Source organism: Ptiloglossa arizonensis, chromosome 13 (genome assembly GCF_051014685.1).
Source record: "Ptiloglossa arizonensis isolate GNS036 chromosome 13, iyPtiAriz1_principal, whole genome shotgun sequence".
NCBI classification, from domain to species: Eukaryota; Metazoa; Arthropoda; class Insecta; order Hymenoptera; family Colletidae; genus Ptiloglossa; species Ptiloglossa arizonensis.
In genome coordinates, this window is record NC_135060.1 from 10,855,606 (window position 1) to 10,874,999 (window position 19,394).

Here is a 19,394-nt window from a genome sequence, read left to right on the forward strand (position 1 = left end):
ATAAAAATCCACATAAATTTATTTTAAAGCCAAAAATACATCTATTAAGTCAGGATTGTAATTTCTTTGGACGAAATTTTTTAGTGTTCACAAAGTCTCTCTGAAAATTGGTGTCTTCTTTGTTACACATATGTTTTTGTGCTGGCTTGTAATCAGTGTTGAATTTCTTTCACGTATAGTTAATGTGAGCCACTAAAATAATTTATGAACTTATTAAATAGACGTTTTAAAAATGTTTTTGGACATTTTAGCGAAGCAGCAAAAGATTAAACATCGTGTTTCACTCTCATGACTGGAAACACCGAACTGACCTTCTACCTTGCGAAAAACAAGATAAAAGGAAATACCCTTACTTTACAGGCTACCCGAAAGCATAAGTATTTTATGCGATATAGCTGAGTATCTTACTCTATAAGTGCACATGCATGTTCAAGGCTGTATTTGAACTGTTTTTAGAAAATTTACGATACATTCTACAGCTTAAAAGCAAGAAGTCTTATTGATGACTCTTTGTGTAGTTTCAGTAGTGAATTATACATTGGGCAATGTGTGCTTCGTAGAAGTTATCGAAGGTCACTTTGAAGGAAAATGTAAAAATATTAGAATGTTGAAAAAATACCGAGTAACACAGAATCTTATTTTAGTATTAAATATTATTTTGGCACGATCTCTCCAACGTTAATTAATTTTCTCGAAAACGATGCTTCGTAGGAAAGAAAACTTTGCATCACATTTTTCACTTAATACTGCACGAAGAATAATCACTCGTTTTACAATTAAATACACCGTCAAATTTTACCATCGTAGAAGAAAGGATCGTAGAAAACTAAGAACGTGCCCAAGAAGCTTAACAATTGCAATAATAAATTCCCTCGCTACTTCTTTTAAATTGCCTTAAATCTTCAAAATAACGTTACATCCAGGGATTCGCTGCCCGGAGGATGCAACGGGATTCCTTCGTCTCTGTCGTACAGTTCACGGCTGGTGTAACGAAAAATATCGTAGTATTTGCGAGGAACGTGCCAATTATCGTTTCGCCCGACTTTCGCTATAGGTCGAGTTGTGTCGCAAAGAAAGCAACGGAAGTCAGAAGTGGGGAAGTTGTCCTTTGTAAAACCTGCCCTCCGCGTCTCGCGAGATTTCGAAAAGCTTTCGTCTCGATTCGCTCGCTCGCCACTCTTTGAAACGAAACACCAGCCGAGCCCACTCGAATTACTTTCACGTGGAAATTACTTCGTCCGCGCCTCGAGCTATTCGTTTAACTGCGAGGCGCTTCTGAAAGCCACCTGCCGAGTCGGCGTGTCGCCCAGCAGAAACGCTGTTGCACTCGCCCCCCCCTCCCCCCCCCCCTCCATGCACCAGAATTTGTTACCGGCAATTTGACGACTAATTTCCACTCGAATCGTTTGTTGTGATAAACGTGCAGGGAGCGTTAAGACAGTTTGCGGATTTTCAATGACACCGGAACAACTACGTGAACGATAAACGGAACACCGTTGCTCTCGAGTTTCTACTTAAAAGAAAATACGGTCGCTCTTAAAATATTTGAAGACCCCTTACCATCGTAGTAAACTAGATTGTCAATATACTTATACCGACTTGATTACGTAAAATACTCGTTTAAATTATAGCACACGTTACGCCATTTCATTGCGTAGGTGATGTATCTAATGTATACTGTTTTGGGAAAATAGATCAAATACTAGAAATCCATGTTATAGATTGTAGATACTTAGAAAAGTATTAAGTAATTTTATCAAGTTAAGTGTGTATAAATTCAAGAATACCACGTTACTCATGGTTACAACAACACAAATTTAAGGTTTTACAAAAACAGATCAAATACTAGAAATCCATGTGATGGATTGTAGATACCCAGAAAAGTATTAAGTAATTTTATCAAGTTAAGTGTGTATAAATTCAAGAATACCACGTACACTTTTGATAATAGCGATCCACTTCGAACGTACAATTTTAAACAGAAACGCTAATTAATAGAACAATAAATTGTGTACAGAAGTATTTCAATGTCTGGAAGTTCAATATTCGTGTTCTATCAGTTGCGTAAGTTCTTAAACTTTATCGTGTGCGTTATTTGCATGCAGCAGAAAGTCGAAGGTCACTCTAGGAATATTACAGAATCGCGTTTGTTTCCTCCGATTAGTCCGGTCACGATTCGATCAGTTACGAGAATTCGTTGTTTACTCGCTCTTTGGTACAATTTTTCTCGTATCGAATTGCCTCCTCATTACCTTCGTTTGTTATTCGCGGATACGAGCGTTAATGGTAATTTAAAATCAGATGCATCGACTGCAATCGAAGAAAAGTTTTATCCAGCCATCCTCGAGTCTAAAGTCTGTCTTGGGTTTTGTTTTACGCGCTTAATGCGCCGTGAAAGGTCCCCCAGTTACGCCCTCCATTTTCTAAAATCACTTTTACGCTCGGCGTAAAAATGGGCTTCGCTTTGTACTTATGACGAAAAGAGATTTTTTCCAACCTTCCCTCGAAACAACGTGCGCGCGCGCGTGAAAAGTGGACGCGATATTGTTCTTATTTGTAATGTAATAGAATTTTTCCAAGTTCGTATTGGACGCGAGAGTCTGCGACGTTTCGCTCGTCAACCGCCATGAAACGATATTTTATTCTCAACCCTGCGAGTGTTGCTCGAAAGCATTGTCGTGTATAGTATTGAATGCGAAAATCTAGAGTCGGTTGTGAGTTCCACGAAGCAGACGTTTCCGTGCTATTTTCCGAATACTGTTATTTAACAAATCTTTTCTTCCGCGTCGTGCTGAGAACCCAGCGATCGACGTTAATAAAGAAAAAAAAGCAATTCTACGGGAAAAATAAGAAGACCGTGTTTTTCGCATTTTTTTAACTTTGTAAATAAATATAAAATATGTTTGTATCATAGGTTTTAGCTATTTGGTTCGAAAAAGAAGTCAGAGTAAGGTAGCTTTTCTGGTGAAAGCTAGTACGTTATTTTTTAGCACTATTTCTCTATTAGGTTGACCGCTACTTTCTGAAATCCATTATCTTCACTTCCACCGTCTTATATTATTATCCCGAAAATTCGTTTCCGCTATAAAAACACGTTCACGAAGGGCGTCACGTCAGGAAAGCTCACGATCGATGTGGAAGACTCGAAAGCATTGTCTCTATGTAGAAAGGAAACACTTGTTGGGTCGTTTAATGTTTTTGTATCAGTAAGAAAGTAACGAGTGTTCTTTCTAATTAAAATCTTACGATGCGTAAAGAATAATATTGTCTTCCTATTTTTAGAAGTAAAGGGAGAGAAATTGCCTTCTCGATTCGTGAAAATGTGTCTTCGACTTCCTCTTGCTTAATGCGAAATTAGCCACCATATCGAGTTCGCGAAATTAATTAAAAGCTATGTTTGTATTAGACAATTTTTTAAAAGAATAAAAAGAAATTCAAATGCGATTGTTTCAAAAATTGGTTACGATAATAAAAAAAAGAGATGGACACACAAATTTTATAATAAAATTATATTAAAGTAGTAAAATACCTTTGTAAATTGATGCACATCGACTCTTGTATTTTATTATAGATTTTATTATTTAAATATTATAACGATATTGCCACCAAATCATTTTTCATTTTTATTCAAATTGAATGTATGTTTAACAATGATGATAACAAAGTGTTTTCCAGAATTACATATTCCACAAATGTGTATTTTCCAGTGCAAGTTATTAATCAAAACCTAAATCAATCTCGAAGAACTTAAAAACTAAAGTCTTAAAAACCTTAAACGATCACGTTTCGTTATATACCGCGTTAGTCGTACTGTTAGAGCCTCGAATCAGAATCTTGAACAATATATCAAATACGCACATAAAATTCCAAAGAAAGGTTAACCGCTCCTCAGAAAAGAGCCATGCAATTGAAACTAAATACGTCGTATTTCGTTTTATACGATTCCCCCGGTAATGTGCATCTTCCTATGTTGACATTAAATTAACATAGCAAAGGTCACGAACACACACAGTTCAAAAAAACATAATTTACTTAGCAATAACTTCCATTTAACACGAACTTGTTTACACTGTATTTAATTTCTCATTCAATTAGAAACTATTACTGTCTTATACGATATAAGTGTAATCAGTATGTTCTCATCGTTAAACTCGAAGTACGCATAAATTTCTAGACTAGAAAAATCGCACAACAAACGAACAATAAAAATGTTCGTACGGTGGAAACCCACCAATAATGCAATCCGACGTTTTCACTTCCAAAGTTTTCTTCGTGTTTCGTCCGTCGTTTGAAAAGTTTAGATTGACGGAGTGCGTGGCGCGAAAAATGCGTACCCGTGAGGACGCACGCGGACAAGAAGACAACAGCACAGGGCGTTACGATACGTTGCGTCATGCATTGGACGGTTTTCCGGATAGGGCAGTAATTTGGCGGCGCGGCGCAAGCGCCGCAAGGCGGGTCCAGGTCAACGGCAAGAACCCGGTCTAGTCGTACGACGAACGTCCAACCGGCTTGTCGGTGTCGCGACGCTCCGCAAGCCCGCGAGCACAACTGTTTCCCCCTCTATCTCCCCCCAACGAGATAACCGAGAAGAGAGCAAGCAACAGGACGAAGCCCAAACAGACCGAGTGTACGAACTCGTACCAAGAACTTTTTTCCCCTAGAAACGATACCTACAATTGTCGTCGGGTTGCCGGTAAAAAGTTTCTTCTTCTTTGGGAGGAAAAAAAAAGCACGAGTAACGGTCGAAAGTGATATTTCACTGAATCCTCATGACCCTTGGAGAATTTAAGCAACAGTAGTACTACTTCCGTAATCGTGTGATCAATGACCAACACTTCGAGAAATGGACTTCGAATATCGGGAATGAGTTGACCATCTAATGAAACGAATTTCGTGTTGGAAATACGTGACGAGGAATTGTGGGAAAACGAGGTAGAAAACGAACGATTGTCCGTCTCGAAGTTTTTTTTCGAGAGCTCGTTCCTGCCAATCACGAGAGAGAAGTGGGGAAAAAGTAAACATAAACGATCGACTTCGGGGAACTCGAATTGGATCCGATCGAGAGTCTCGACCGAGAGATAATGAAATTCCCGTTTTCATTGGACGCGATGTTTGAGTTACGATAAACGCCGGTAGAGCCGGCGACACGCGGAATTCGGCGGTAACGGTTTCTCTATTCTGCTGTGAGCGCGACGAAGAGAAAACTCTCGAAGGACACGAGACAGAACAAAGGTCGACACACTTGTTTTGTTTTCGCTCGTTCGCAGTAGTTTTCTCCCGGGACAGTTGAAAAAGTGTCGTTGAAACATTTACCATACGAGTGATGTGAACGTTTCTGGTGATGCTCGACAGTGTTTATCGGGAGTTGATCGAGTCTGCCAAGGATCGACGATCGATGGTGGAGCCGAAAAATCCAGTAGAAGTTGAACTTCCTGGTTCTTCCTGCCCTTCAACGAGAACGTTGCGTGTCACGGCTCGAACAGGTACGTAAATTTCACCACTTTTAACCTTAATGCTCCGAGCCAGGGCTACCGGCTTAGCTTCGGAGAGGGGGGCATAAAAGCGTGTCGGCTGTACGATGGAAAAGGAAATTGGTTCATATTGGCCTCTCTCAATTGCCAATGGGCGCACATGGTGCCCGTGAAGATAGACCGGTCTATCGAGTTGTTGCAACAAGGAAAAAGTTTTTAAACTACTTGTTCGTGTCGATATATCGGAAAGTCGCAGCAACTGTGTGCGTTACATCGATAGAATCGACGTTTCTCTATGATAATTCTTTAACCGATGATTACAAGTTGTGAATGCTTCGTAACGTTAACCTCGAAAGTAGCGGACGTAGAGATCATAGGCTCGTTATAAGATGTATCGAGCAGCGTGATTACTAGGCTGTGGACGTTATGCATTCATAACGTATATTGACAAGAATAACAGATGGTAAACGTATATAGACAAATATTTCATATATTAATACTAATATTTAATTTTTTATCAACGTATATATTCTGTATAAAATCCGTAGTCTAATGATTACTTGTTGAAATATTTTTCAAGGTGCGTCATTATCGGTTTCGTCTATAAATAGATTGCAGAACTACTTCTACAATTTAAAATGGTATAAAAGTCTAGCGTACTTTTAACGATTCTTCTGTTTGATAATTAAGTAAATTGTGTTTACGTGGTTTGTCGGAAGAAGATAGCAAAGTTTGTTCGATGGGAATTCTACGAAAGTAATATTTTTATCGAATTATTTAAAAAAGGAATGTATACATTAGCGATGTATCTTCAACTACTAATTTTTTCTAAAATTACTATTCATAAATACAGATTGTAATTGTATAGTTACTGCCCAATTATAGGGAAATATATAATTAATTTATAATTTGGGATTCAATGCAAACCTTTATATTGCACGTGTGATACAGTTTTCAGGCCATCTCTTTATTGTTTTAATTTCCCATGACACATGAATTTACATTCCATATAAAGGAACGTGCTCTACATATACTTGTAATCGCTTACTAGTCCGCCATCAATACTACCTGCTGTTATTGGTTTTATTTACCAAAGGTCACAATTACGCGTCAAAAAATTAATACATGAGTAACGAGGAAAAATTATAGAAGAACTTTACTCAACAATTATTTCATATAAAAAAATACCATATATTTATATTTATTACTTTTTTAAATTACAATTTTAGAACTTTATTAGAATACCATCTCATTTCTGAATACTTGAAAACAGTACGTCGTTACGTAATTTATATTGCTCTTGGTATTTCGCAATCATAAAATATATTGTTGTACAATATATTGTACAATATACATTGTACAATTACCAAATTTGTATCATTCTACGATACAACGCGAAATTTTAATTTCAAACGATGCACAAAAATTGATGTTAATAGTACGTATATTGCAACGACGTTCCGAACCAGAGAGACGTGACATTTGCCTTGCGACGTTCCAATTAATTTTTCAACTTCAAAAATCATATAGCATCGCACGCAGTACCTATTCTCGTTTAAATTGAACTTCGTAACACACGATCGATCTTCGTTGCCGAAATCACGTACATCATTACAAAGACAAATTTCTCGGCTACAGTTATACACGCTGGATGTCCCCGTGGCGAATTACACATTCCGTAAAACGTTTGAATTTAAATGAGTCATTCAATCGTGCAAAAAATGGGAATAATACAGTTCTCCCGTTGACCCTTTGTGTACACGGGAGCATTAAAACAAATGGAAATATCATGGTAATGCTCCCAGTATCAATCATACCGTCGTTGGAGAACACACGCGACGTCTTCAAGGCCTCCGAATGCAACGCTTGTCACGAATCCGTTGATCAGTCTTAGTGTTCTCCGCTGGAGACCGATAAAAATTTATCGTCGAGGAAATCAGATCCTTGCGGCTTCCCCGACTCCGAGTTCTTGGAATTAGTGCGGTTCGTTTCAACGAGCAAAAGTAATAGTTTACTTTCTCAGGAAATATTGGAAAATTCTGGAACCGCTGGAACCATGGAATTATTCAAGCACAGAAACAATTGCAGTTATCTTCCGTATGAAACGTCGCTAAACTCTGAACTTTGTTACCAATTCCGAGATTCGAAAAATGTGTCTTCTGTGATACGTAACCGAACATCATCTGCACATCGTTTAGAAACTATCGGTGCAATCTGAACGCTTCATTCTTTAGATACGCGTGCATTTCGATAATGTTTGATCCAAAATTTTCAACGGAATGGCTATTTTTCGAATCGTGCGAGGAGATCGCTAAAATCCACGTGGCAAACAGTTCTGTAAAGGCTATTGTTTTATTCTACTCCGGGCTGGACATTTGTTCAACTTGTCTTGCACTCGTATATCAGTCTTTTTACCTTCATTAGTAGTAACGATTATTCGTCCCTTTCCACGAATCGAACTGTTCCATTGGTATTATTTAGTTTTTCATGTGTGAAATATAAAACCAGAAGCCAGTTTTAAATAGAACTCGAACAAGAGATATAATATGTACGTATGTACGTATTGTAAGTGGAATAGAAACTTTCTGTAGTTCGTAGTTGTATCAGCAGTATCCTGTGGTTACATTACACATATATTACAAATTTTACTACCAATTTTCTTGGTAACAAATCATGTTATGATAGTCCATTGTAAGCAGTACAAGGTGTTTCTGTTTCGTTAATTTCAAGCAAAGAGGAATTAAGATGCTGATCAAACTTTCGTTGCTTTCAACGTAGTTTATACCATTTGTTTGAGTGGGTGAATCTAAAGAACATACCGAAGGTTTACATCTGTTGAAAATACAGAGAAAATGTAAGAGTATTGAAACATTACCATCTGATGTATTTTTTGCATTTTTTAATTCATTAGTGATCGATGATTCATGATCTGAACATATAATGAATGAAGAGGCTACTGGAAGGTACTATATTTTGAATCCCTGAAGACTAATTTGGACCAAAATTGAGTTTACACTCTTAAGAAAGAAAGGATGACAGTTGTTTAATTATTCAGAGCTGCTGATATTCCCAGATGTTTCCTACAGCGAGATGTTTAAATTATCATCAAGTATTATCGCGACTGAATTATTCTTCAAACGTTAACGAAGAAGTCTTTTACATTAACTAATAAAAAACAATCTTCTTTCTAGATGCAAAAAATGAATAATCTTTAGCATGAAATTTTGTTACTATATTCCTCAGATTTATCGTTCACTGATTACATTTTCTTGTCGCCTAAACTTCCTGAAAGAAACAACAGTATTTTGTCAAAAAGTTACATAAGAAATTTCAGAATCGATGCAATTTAAAACTCTAGAATTTTTTACAAATGGTGTACAAAGGCCTATAGAAATTCATTTATAAATATAATGTTTTAATTCAAGCAGTACTTTAATTAATGGAGTTGGTCCGTTATAAGGATGAAACATTCGTATTTTAACGTAATAACGTGGAAATTTGATACTTTACAAGTTATCCAATTCAACAATCGAGAATCATACTTTGGTATCAGCGTATTCTCAGACTCTGATAAAAATAATTTTGAAGTTGGAAAATTGAATAGATTTTCGTCCGGATACCTCGAATAGTATATGCTATTATTAAAGTGAAAATACTAGTCGTTATTGAATTGGGTTACGGACAAAGAATCTATCCGCAACTTGAACAGTTCCATTGCTAGAGTATTCGATCAGGAAACAGAAAATTCCAATTTGAATCTCAGTCCACATAATCGATTTTTAGAAATAGGATTTACTAATCCCGCGTTCACGTATCGGTACTCGTGTTCTCTCAATTTTTGAGTTCCGTAAGGGACTGAAAATTGCCACTTTTATCGAGTTGATTAAATTGTAACGCGTTTCTAAATTTTTAAAATAGGAGTAAGATATTTACGAATAGTTTGAACACAAATCAAAGCTTAACAAGTATTTAGACATACGCAAGGTGTAATTCTTATTGATTTCTGTTCTACAAAAAAACTGACCGTAATACTGCAGATAATATATAATATAACACTTTCCGCGAAGTTCATAAAAGTTACAAGTCTAAATTATTCAGATACTCTGTAAGAAGCTCAACGACACCGGTACGTACCGATTCGAAAAAGAGCTTTCGTTTTCCTGCGAGACGCGGATAAACGAGATTTTATGAGCGATGAAGGATTATATGGCTTATAGAATAAAAGGGATCGGATGAAATTAAGCCGGCTTTTTGTTTTAAATCTTCACTGGGAACTTTTTAAGGTACTTTGATTCCTTTGAGGCTCCCGTTGATAGCGTTTCCCTCTGTAATCGCGCAAGGTACGAAGTTATGTTTCTCATGAAGCTTCTAATTATCTCCCTGAAATTTTACATCGGTTATTAAAATCCTCCGTAATTCAACGTTTTTTTCTCCTACTTAAATTTGATTTAAAAAAAGATATCAATCTTTCGTTGAATTTGTTATTTTTATCCTTCTTGAAACCCGTACGAAGTTTCTTTTTCTCTTAGAATACTTGAAACAACGTCGTTAATGTGCTTCGTATTAACGACGTTCGATTTGTCGTGATTATATTCGCGAACAAAAACATTCGGCTGTCTACTGCGTATTTAATGAGAAAATATTTGAGCAAAACTCTGCCAAAGAGTATTTCGCTCTGTTGTTTCTTCCATCAACGGGACGCTCTCCTTTTTAAATATCACTTTCCCGGGTTAGCGGCCCGAGAAAAAATAACTTTCCTCATTTGAATTTTCTTAATCCCGCTTTTCGCTTAACCGCTTGATATTACTTACGACTCCGTTTGTTTGCCTGCTTTCGTTACTTCCTTTTACGATGCACGTCAGATGCAACAGTTTTCAAACAGAGTTGTGCATTTCAAGTGTAACTTTACACGGTAAGTAAACATTTATTTCACACGATACTAATTTTCTTCTGGAAATAACGAGACTGAGTTAATATCAATTTAGGATTCATTTATTTCACTTAGAAATGTTCAATTATTAAAAATTATATTTACGAGATGAAGTGGAATTTATATCTATCTGGGTATGTTCTATACAGTAGATGTTCGTCCTCATTTTTTAAACATTGAGTTAATTTCAATTCAGAATTCATTTATTTTACTTAGAAATGTTCAATTATTAAAAATTATATTTACGAGATGAAGTGGAATTTATATCAATCTGGGTATGTTCTATACAGTAGATGTTCGCACTCATTTTTTAAACATTGATCGGTTTCGAACGTTTGTTTGAGAAATAGAAGATACGTCTTTGCTCAAATACTTGCATAGTATCTATATACATTTATGAATGCGGTGTACGCAGTATTATATCAGCTATAGTTCTTTGCTTCGCCTATACACGTTGCGGGGCGAAATGTCGTCGCTACAAATACCTATCGACAGTGCCACTTTGTTCACATTCAAACCCCATTCTGGGAATTTCAATGTTTACTTCCCACTGGCCTCCCGTAAAGCAGAGCCTCGTATTGTTCTTACTGCACGTTTGCCTTAGTTACATACAGTACGCACAAGCGCCACGAGCTTCTTACTTTGATGGTCGTTGCTTTTTTTTTGTTCAATCCAAATATTGTGCACCACTTTTCCAAACTTTGAAAAGTATTCTATTCATCGTTGTCTATATTTGTCTCCGAACTGATTCCAAATTTGCAAAACTTGTACTATCACTGTGAACTCCTATCTTTCGTTCAAACTTTATTACACGGATTCTTTACATTTATTTTTTCCGTATCTCTCGCAGACTTACTATTGAGAGTGAGTATTTGCAATAAATAGCTAAAATTGTAGCAATAGATTCTGTATCGTTACATATCCATAATGTACATATATACGTGGAGATGTGTTATAAGTTACTAAATTATTTTATCTAACCTGTAGGGTAATATCAATTAGCAACATTGTGCAGTAATCGATACAAATACAGTACACAGTGTGACACATTGTTTATTTTACAGTACTAATTAAAGTTATAAGCAGATATATAAGTGAAATAAAAAAATGGTTTCAGGTACAATTTATTAATACAAAAATTACAAACGTATATTTCAAACGTTTCTCACTAAGGTAACCAGTTATGCATTCCTTCTTTAGAAATCTTCTTTCGATAAGTTTATGTAATTCTTCGACTGGTATTTATTACCATTATGTTCGTGCATTAATTGCAGCAACATAACTCGTATCGTATACTTCCTAGTATTTGTGTTTACACATCTGGACACGAATAAAACACATCAAAAGTTTCCTTATACGTGCGGAAAAAATATTGCAGAAATAACTCGGTTCGAATATTAAGAAATAATACGATAAAATGGCGTTGAACACGTTGCTTCAAAAATCTCCAGAACAACGCCATTAATGAAAATAACTTGTGACTAGAAGACGCTACCATGATCGTTACGTAAATATGAAACTGGATGAAGATTGAAAATAGCTGTTAAGAATGCTGAAAAAATGAAAACATTTCACGAACCGGTATTTCTTGGCATATGTAGTGCTTGATGCGTTAAGACAGTAACTCCATCTTATAAATGGCTTGCGTGAACATTGAAATATATATACGAAATATATATACCGTTTCGTATATGTACCCGAAGCTGTTTGAAAATTCACTCGCCACAAATTTTCCACGTTTGACAACTGTTATTTCTTCTATCGCTTAGCTAGTTTAAATTCCAGAAGAGACAGGTTTCCCTGTTATTGTATCCCTCCAAGCAACACGTATCCAAGTTTTATTCTCTCGCAGTCGCATTCGTACGTATTACTTTACTTCGATCGGTCCTGGGTCAACTGTCATAAAATTGTTCGCCACCCGTAGGTTTTACATTTCGTACTCTTGTCTACGTATTGTTTTACATTCGGTCGTTAAACAAGTCCCTTCTTGTATCTTTCTACAATTCCTCTCACCGAGCAACAATGTGTTCTCTCTATTAATATCCAATGCGTTATTCTCAACGTTGCAGCTCGAGATCGCAAAATCGAAATGAACATCAACGACCGAATACATTATTGACCGCGACGTTATCTATTCGAATCAGTTCCCATGGAAATTATAACGCCGTTCCATCAGTTTTGTTCATCCATTTTTCATCGTTGTCGCTCATACTCGAAGCATTCTACCCTTAAATCTCCTGCGCGGGTTCTTCCTCGCGAGCCGACCCTATCGGTACACCGTGCGAAAGAATTTCTTCGTTTTTCCCGGCGAGAGGAATTTTTACTTTATATTTCACGAGCTGCATCTCCTTCGATATCGCGGCAGGCTATTTCCAAAGCCTATTCAGCATATTTCCGAGCTTACTCCGCTTCGTTGACACTCGCGGTGCACCCAAGGTTGTACTATATCTACTTTTAAATCTACGCGGTGTGCAGTTCTACACAATTTCGCACTTTACCCGGCCTTGAAGCCGGGCCTCGTCAGGCTGAATAAGATGCACATTATTTATGGCAGCTTTCTTCCCGAGGATTTGCTATTGTTAGGAACCGTAACCCCTCCGGCTTGATTTGTTTCGCCCGAAAACTCGCGAACACGCGATATAATTGCGAACGTTTCACCTCTTCTTACAGATTTCCTCCATTTTCTACCTTTCGCTGTCCCTTACCTTCCAGCTCCGGTTATCTATTCATTTCCTTACGTTATTCTTCTCGTTCCTAGTATTTTCAATTATCCTCTCGTTTTACCCCCGCGGGATATACGATATACATTGCAGAAGCGAGCAATGAAATATTAATGAACGTTAAACCCTTAATGCTCACGCCCGTGACGTATACGTGCACGCGTGTTCGGGGATTTGGGCGTAACAGTCGCAAGCAACACCGGAACGCTCGTCCTCGTCGGTTTCTTTACTCGAGACGTTGATTTATACATTTATAATACCCCTAGACCGAGCATGTCTATTTGGCTTGTGACGGGCAAGGGCAAGCATCACTGCTCGCAAGTTTAGTCGAGAACAAACGTTGTGGGCACGTGACGTCACAGCGAGACTCGATGGCTTGAGAATCAAGTAGAGTAGTACAGTAGCAGCGGGGATGGAACTATTCTACTACTATTTATGTAGCTATGGATCACTCGCAGGGATCACTGCTATCAAACAGAATTATAAATATGTTTATTTCAAAAAGTGGTGTAAGTACGTTCGCGGTCAATGGAAACATTCTTTTACTCGGTCACTATTTATAAATTTACACGTGTCTAGGAACACAAAGACACGAAACAGGGTATCGATATTCAGTAATTGAATTAAATTTTTACAATGGGTTCTCGACGTTTCGACTAACGCGAAAACATTTTCAAACAACAGCTTGACTCGAGTCCCTTCCGTTAAAGTATACCTACCATACGCGTGTACGTTCGTTAAGCTACAATCGACTTATTCGTTTATTTTTCAATCGGACGAAAACACATTATCTAACGAGAAATAATACCGGTGTTACAGGAAAACTGATCAAAAATTTCCATAATATTTATTTTAAACAAACATTGATTCCCATGCGCTTTATTCAGCGTTGATAAAATATTTTATTAAAAGAAATTAATGGAGCATCAACAAATATGAACCGCCTACTGGTTTGTATACATTATTTCACCAATATGAGGTTATTCGTGTACAATCGAGTCAATGCGAATACGCACCGTTGTGCGTTTCAGATTTACCGAAATAACCGTTAAAAAATAATGCAAAAGAACACTCACGCCACGTATAGCGCACCACGACAAGGGGTTAAAACTGTTCCAGTTATTTTCTTCCGCATGGTGCATCGGGAATGTTCCTTTTGAGCGTTCGTGCCGCGTTATTTTCAAATAATCTCGAAGCCGTGTTCGCATCGAGTGCTCCGAAAGGGTGCATGGATTCCCAGGCCGCGCGCTCCCTAAAATATCGAACATTATCGAGAATCTGTTGAAATTGAGGAAGCATTTGGAACGGTACCGAGGGGGCTGCGTTCGCGTTTCGTTTTAAATCCGTGCTCCGAAAATCGACGTTTTACTTTCGCGGAGCGGAAAGATTTCGCGAGACCGCGCGATCGACGCCGCAACCACGCGCTCGGCTCTCTCTCTCTCACTCGAGGACATCGAGAACTCGTCGTTTATCAGGTTCTCTGTCAGGATTTATGAAGATTCACGAATGGTCGAATTTTCTTCATAAATTCTTGGGACTCCGTGTCGCGTGAATGGTGCACTGAAAATAAATTCGGCGTATCCGCTTTAAGGAAACGGAACCGGCGAGCGTATCCTCTTTAACGGGCCATAGATAAGGCAGCAGTCCGCCCGCGAATACGAAAACACCGACACGGTGGCAAGAAGTATTGTTTCCGAGTCTTATTTATTTATTAATTGCTCTCCCTTGAACGATCATCGTGCGTTCAAGGCCTTGACCGGCGCTGCAGTTATTGTGCACCGTCTGACCGCTTTGTACTGGCCGTAACCGCTGCTAAACACGGAGGATTATTAATCTTTTAATTACCGCGTCCGGCGAATGATAGATTTCATTGTCCTTTCGGTATCAAGCAGAGATAATACGTCTTCCATTATTCGTTAGCGGGCGTTGTTTGTTCACCAATTATGGCTCCATTTGGTTATTGCTTGTTAATCCTATGCACTGTGATAGATAGAATGCTTTTCGTCGAGAAATTATACAGTTCAAGTTTACACGTGCTATAGAACTTAAAGTATTTTCTGTTTGTTACAAGTGTTACAAAGGTATAGTAACGATAGAGAATATATATTATATATTTATTTACATAATACGCACTATCGTACGTTTGATAGAAAAAAATATAGAATAAAATAATCGATTACCTTTTTGCGGGTAACAAATTGCTACGTTCTTTTCTCATTATACGAGCGATCGTGTATTTTAAATTCGTGGATAAATTATTATCGTTAAATTGTAATAGAATTAAATGTTTTATTACGTTACATTTTTTTAAGATAGAGAGCCTAGCTATGCGAAATATTTGATGCGTCTTCGCGTTGTTTCGAAATTAATTATCGCGATAAGAATATCACTAGAATAATTTATATGCATAGTATCGCGGATTATTATTTCGTGAAAATCATACATTTGCAACGTTATTAGGCATTATAATAATATAGATTCATAAATAATCGTTATTTTCGTTCAACATATTGATTGCACAGTCGGTTATGCATTTCGCATTTGCGAATAAATTATTCAATTTAATAATTCATCATTACGTTTCATCGTCGTGTAATTTAGCGTGCCTTCAATGCGCATATGTGACGTATTGTCGCTTGAATGGTGCGTCTAAAGTGCCACGGAAGATATATTGTTGCTTCCGTAACCCATTAAACAAGTGTTTATAGATCACTTTAACCGGCAGGTCACGAGTTGGTAAAGAGCAGTGTATTCGCTGCAACGATGCATGGGCTATTGAAAATTCTTCAAATTTACCGGAAATTCCGAATTCTTTTATCAATTCGTTGTAAATCGATGAAGTCAGCGACAACCTTGCAAAATTATATAAATTTTAAGACACCAGAGCTTCTTTTAATAAGGATTGAAATACGATTATCCGAAAGGTGCTATCATACTTGATTGTAACCTACCTTGATAGAAATTGTATAATTTAGTCCTGGAAATAGGTGACCTGAACATAATTTTGAAAAGAAAAGATGATTTGTTTTCTTTTCTTCTTTGTAAACTAAGATATTGTTTCTTCAGTCGTAATAAATTTTAGTTTCAAAGTTTAATCGAACCTTTATATACTTATAATTTTATACAGTATTCAGCAAAAATGAGTAAGTAATAATTACAAATTTATCGTCTGAAATAGCGTAAAAGAGCGTGTTAATATTGACAACCAATTTGAAATGTCTATTTGAGTGTGATTTCAGAAGAATAATTTTTTATTAATATTATTAGGTCTTTTGAGAGAACTGATATTAATATTTGCTAGAAAAACACGAGAAAAATTTACTTTCGTGTTTCATCTCGTGTAGTTGTGATTTATTCAAAGTATAGATTTTTTAAACATTTTCTCGGATATACGATGCGTGTACAACCTTTCGAGTCATCGTTACAAGCTATAAATTGAACATTAATGTCGATGTTTGCTGTAATATCTGTGAAGGAATAGAGCAGCCCTAAAAGAAAAATGCAACAACGATGGTTTCGTTTTATCGACAACGCGTTGAACCCAATATGCCTCGTTTGAGGACAAAAAAATGTTTGTAAAAGACAGGTGACATGACTTTTACATCGTCGCGTGCAATTTTACGCGGATTTGCGTATTTTACGGCGGCCTGTATAAACTGAACATGACAATGTTGATGCGACAGAGAAAATATAGTCGGGTAATGTATAGAGGATTTAAAAAATTATTATCTCCAATATCATAATTTCACATACAGTATCCACAAGTATATTAATACATTATAATAATATAAACAGAATCAGTAATACAAATCGGATGTACTGTGACGAAACTGATGTCGTTACTATCGAAAAGCTAATAATTCCATACAAAATTCCAAAGTTTTATTTCTTTTTACAAGTAACGGTGAAAAAATATTTCCAGAATAAAATCACCAAAAGTTTCGTCTTTGTTACACTTTCAAAACAGAGAAAGGAGCGAAATAACGTTTTTTAAATTTTGTTACCACGCGTACTGATATACTTATACTGGAAAACGAATTGCAGAAATGCAAACAGTTGAAAAATAATGAAAAATTCATTGCATTCCTCAAAGATAAAAATCTATTTAATAAGCAGACCACAGTCGCATAAGCGCTTGATGCGATTTTAAACATATATACGAAAAAAAAGGATACAAGCCACGGCCGCTAAATGTCAAACTGAAAGAAAAATAAAGAAGCAATTACAATTCCATTGGCGGTGCACACATTGAAAAATTGTTGTCCGTTACGTATTCACTTTGCATGAAGTACGACGTCGTAACAGGTGTTAAAGACTTCTACATGCCGTTATTGTGACACTTACACCGAGGAAATAGTTCCCCCGAGTGTTTCTTATCTTAAAGTTTCGAACGATAGTTGTATAAAATTTTATTACTGCAGGTAGTTCTTACAAGCCTGCAGCTTATACGACGTCGAGATCATTTCAATGTTGATGGAAAATTTATATATTTCCGTAGCTTCGGGAATCGTCGATGATACTAATAATACGCTGATGTTCGAACGAAATTAACAGTAATCAAATAGTCTTGTAGCACTGTATCGAGACAATTTTAATACTATCGTATTATATTTCCCAAGATTGTAACGAAATCGTACCATTATTATGTTCGAATCGTCCATTTTAAGATTGGTTTCAGTAATTACCAAGAATTTCAAGTCTTTCGTTTTTAATTTCATTTAAACTATCTGTGTAGTTCTAACATCATTGAGATTCCTTTTATTACGTAATAACCATTAACGATTGAGAATTTCGTGGCTATGTAAGATCAACTGTGCCTAAGGAGGCAGAATGGTTCATGGCAAAACCGGATGTCTGCTATTTGGTGCATCGTCTTGAGTGTTAAAATAGTCCTAATTACCTTTGCCTGTACGTTAGATCTATTTCTGCACTATCATCGCGCATATAATATCGCGTTTCCTGGTTGTAACAGTAAAAATTTGTTACGTTATATTAGAATTAATTTTCAATCGATCAATATATAGATGCAACACTTTAAAACAGGTTTTGGTCGATCTTTGGTGTTCTAAATTCTGAAAGAATCTTAAGAATGTTCTTAGAAAGCTTTTCTTTGTTTAGTTCCTTATTTATTCAAAGCAATGATTTTAACTGAGTAACGATCCATTGTTCGTTGAAATTTTACTGGTAGTCTCTTTTTAATTTGTAGTCATATTATTAGACTACATTAACCTGTAATAATATTTAGTTATAGTCAACATTATTCCAATCGGTAAGAATTTTCTTCGTGTATTTTCGGACAAACGTGAGAGAAATTCTGGAATCTTCTTAATTAAGCGACTAACTTACTTTCTATTGCAAGATGCTCTCACGCAGGTGGTAGATCGACCAGAATCGCTCGCTTTGTCACAGAATCGAGCGAATAATTCCATTACATGAACGGAGCATCCCCTGTAGAAACTCCTTGAATGCAATGCCATCGTTAATTGTCACATCCATATTGTCTACCAGCGAGTAAACTCTTACGAATGTTCGATTCATGTTCGACAAACGCTTTTATTATATAATATAATTGTCACATTAACCTTTAAAGCAACACACTTCTCCTTTGTACGAATATAAACTTCAAAAAGTAGACGAATGAATTTTGAAAAGTGGGAAAGAATTATGCATAAAACTTCTGCTATTTAACTGTAACAAAGCCCTTTTGAGGTAAAGTTCAATCGCTGTTTATCTTGGTCTGCGTTAAAATAAAAGAGAACCATTGTTATCTTCGTAGATTACACGTATTGTTTGTGTAAAGGATTACGCATCTTGTTTGTGTAAAATAAAAATAGTGTACCGTATCCGCGTAAATTGTGAGTACAGAAGAATATTTATTTAAGGGTAGTAACCACAAATTCTAATTTACGCTGTATGCACACTATAAATATTAAACGAACAAACAAATGTTTGTGTATAGATTAGAAGTGAATTTGAAGATTGAAAGAGTATTTATAAAAATGTCTGAGTAACGAACTTTCAGTAGGAAAGTGTTACAGTAATTACGAAGTAAAGTAAAGCAGGAAACCGAGAACACGATCGCGCGAACGAGCAAATGAAAAAAGAAATCGACATTATCGCAATTGAATGTTTGACGCAAACATGTCAAAGGAGAGTATCACGAAAGAGACGTTCCCCGTTTAGATAGAAACGCATTTCCGCCGCTAACGACTTTCCTTTAGTACCTTTCAGTCTCGCAAACCAATTTCCTATGGCATGCGAACTTGTTTT

The 19,394-nt window shown here is 36.6% G+C and overlaps 1 protein-coding gene across 4 annotated transcripts in view; it reads left to right on the plus strand.

Annotated features, from left to right (window-relative positions):
- The first annotated feature begins 4,514 nt into the window (after nt 1-4,514).
- 5-ht7 (5-hydroxytryptamine receptor 7) overlaps nt 4,515-19,394 on the plus strand; it is a 253,640-nt gene continuing 238,760 nt past the window's right edge. For all 4 annotated transcript variants that reach the window (XM_076325887.1, XM_076325888.1, XM_076325889.1 and 1 more), the window contains exon 1: nt 4,515-5,486. The gene's annotated coding sequence lies outside the window, so the exon portion shown is untranslated. The remainder of the gene's footprint in view (nt 5,487-19,394) is intronic.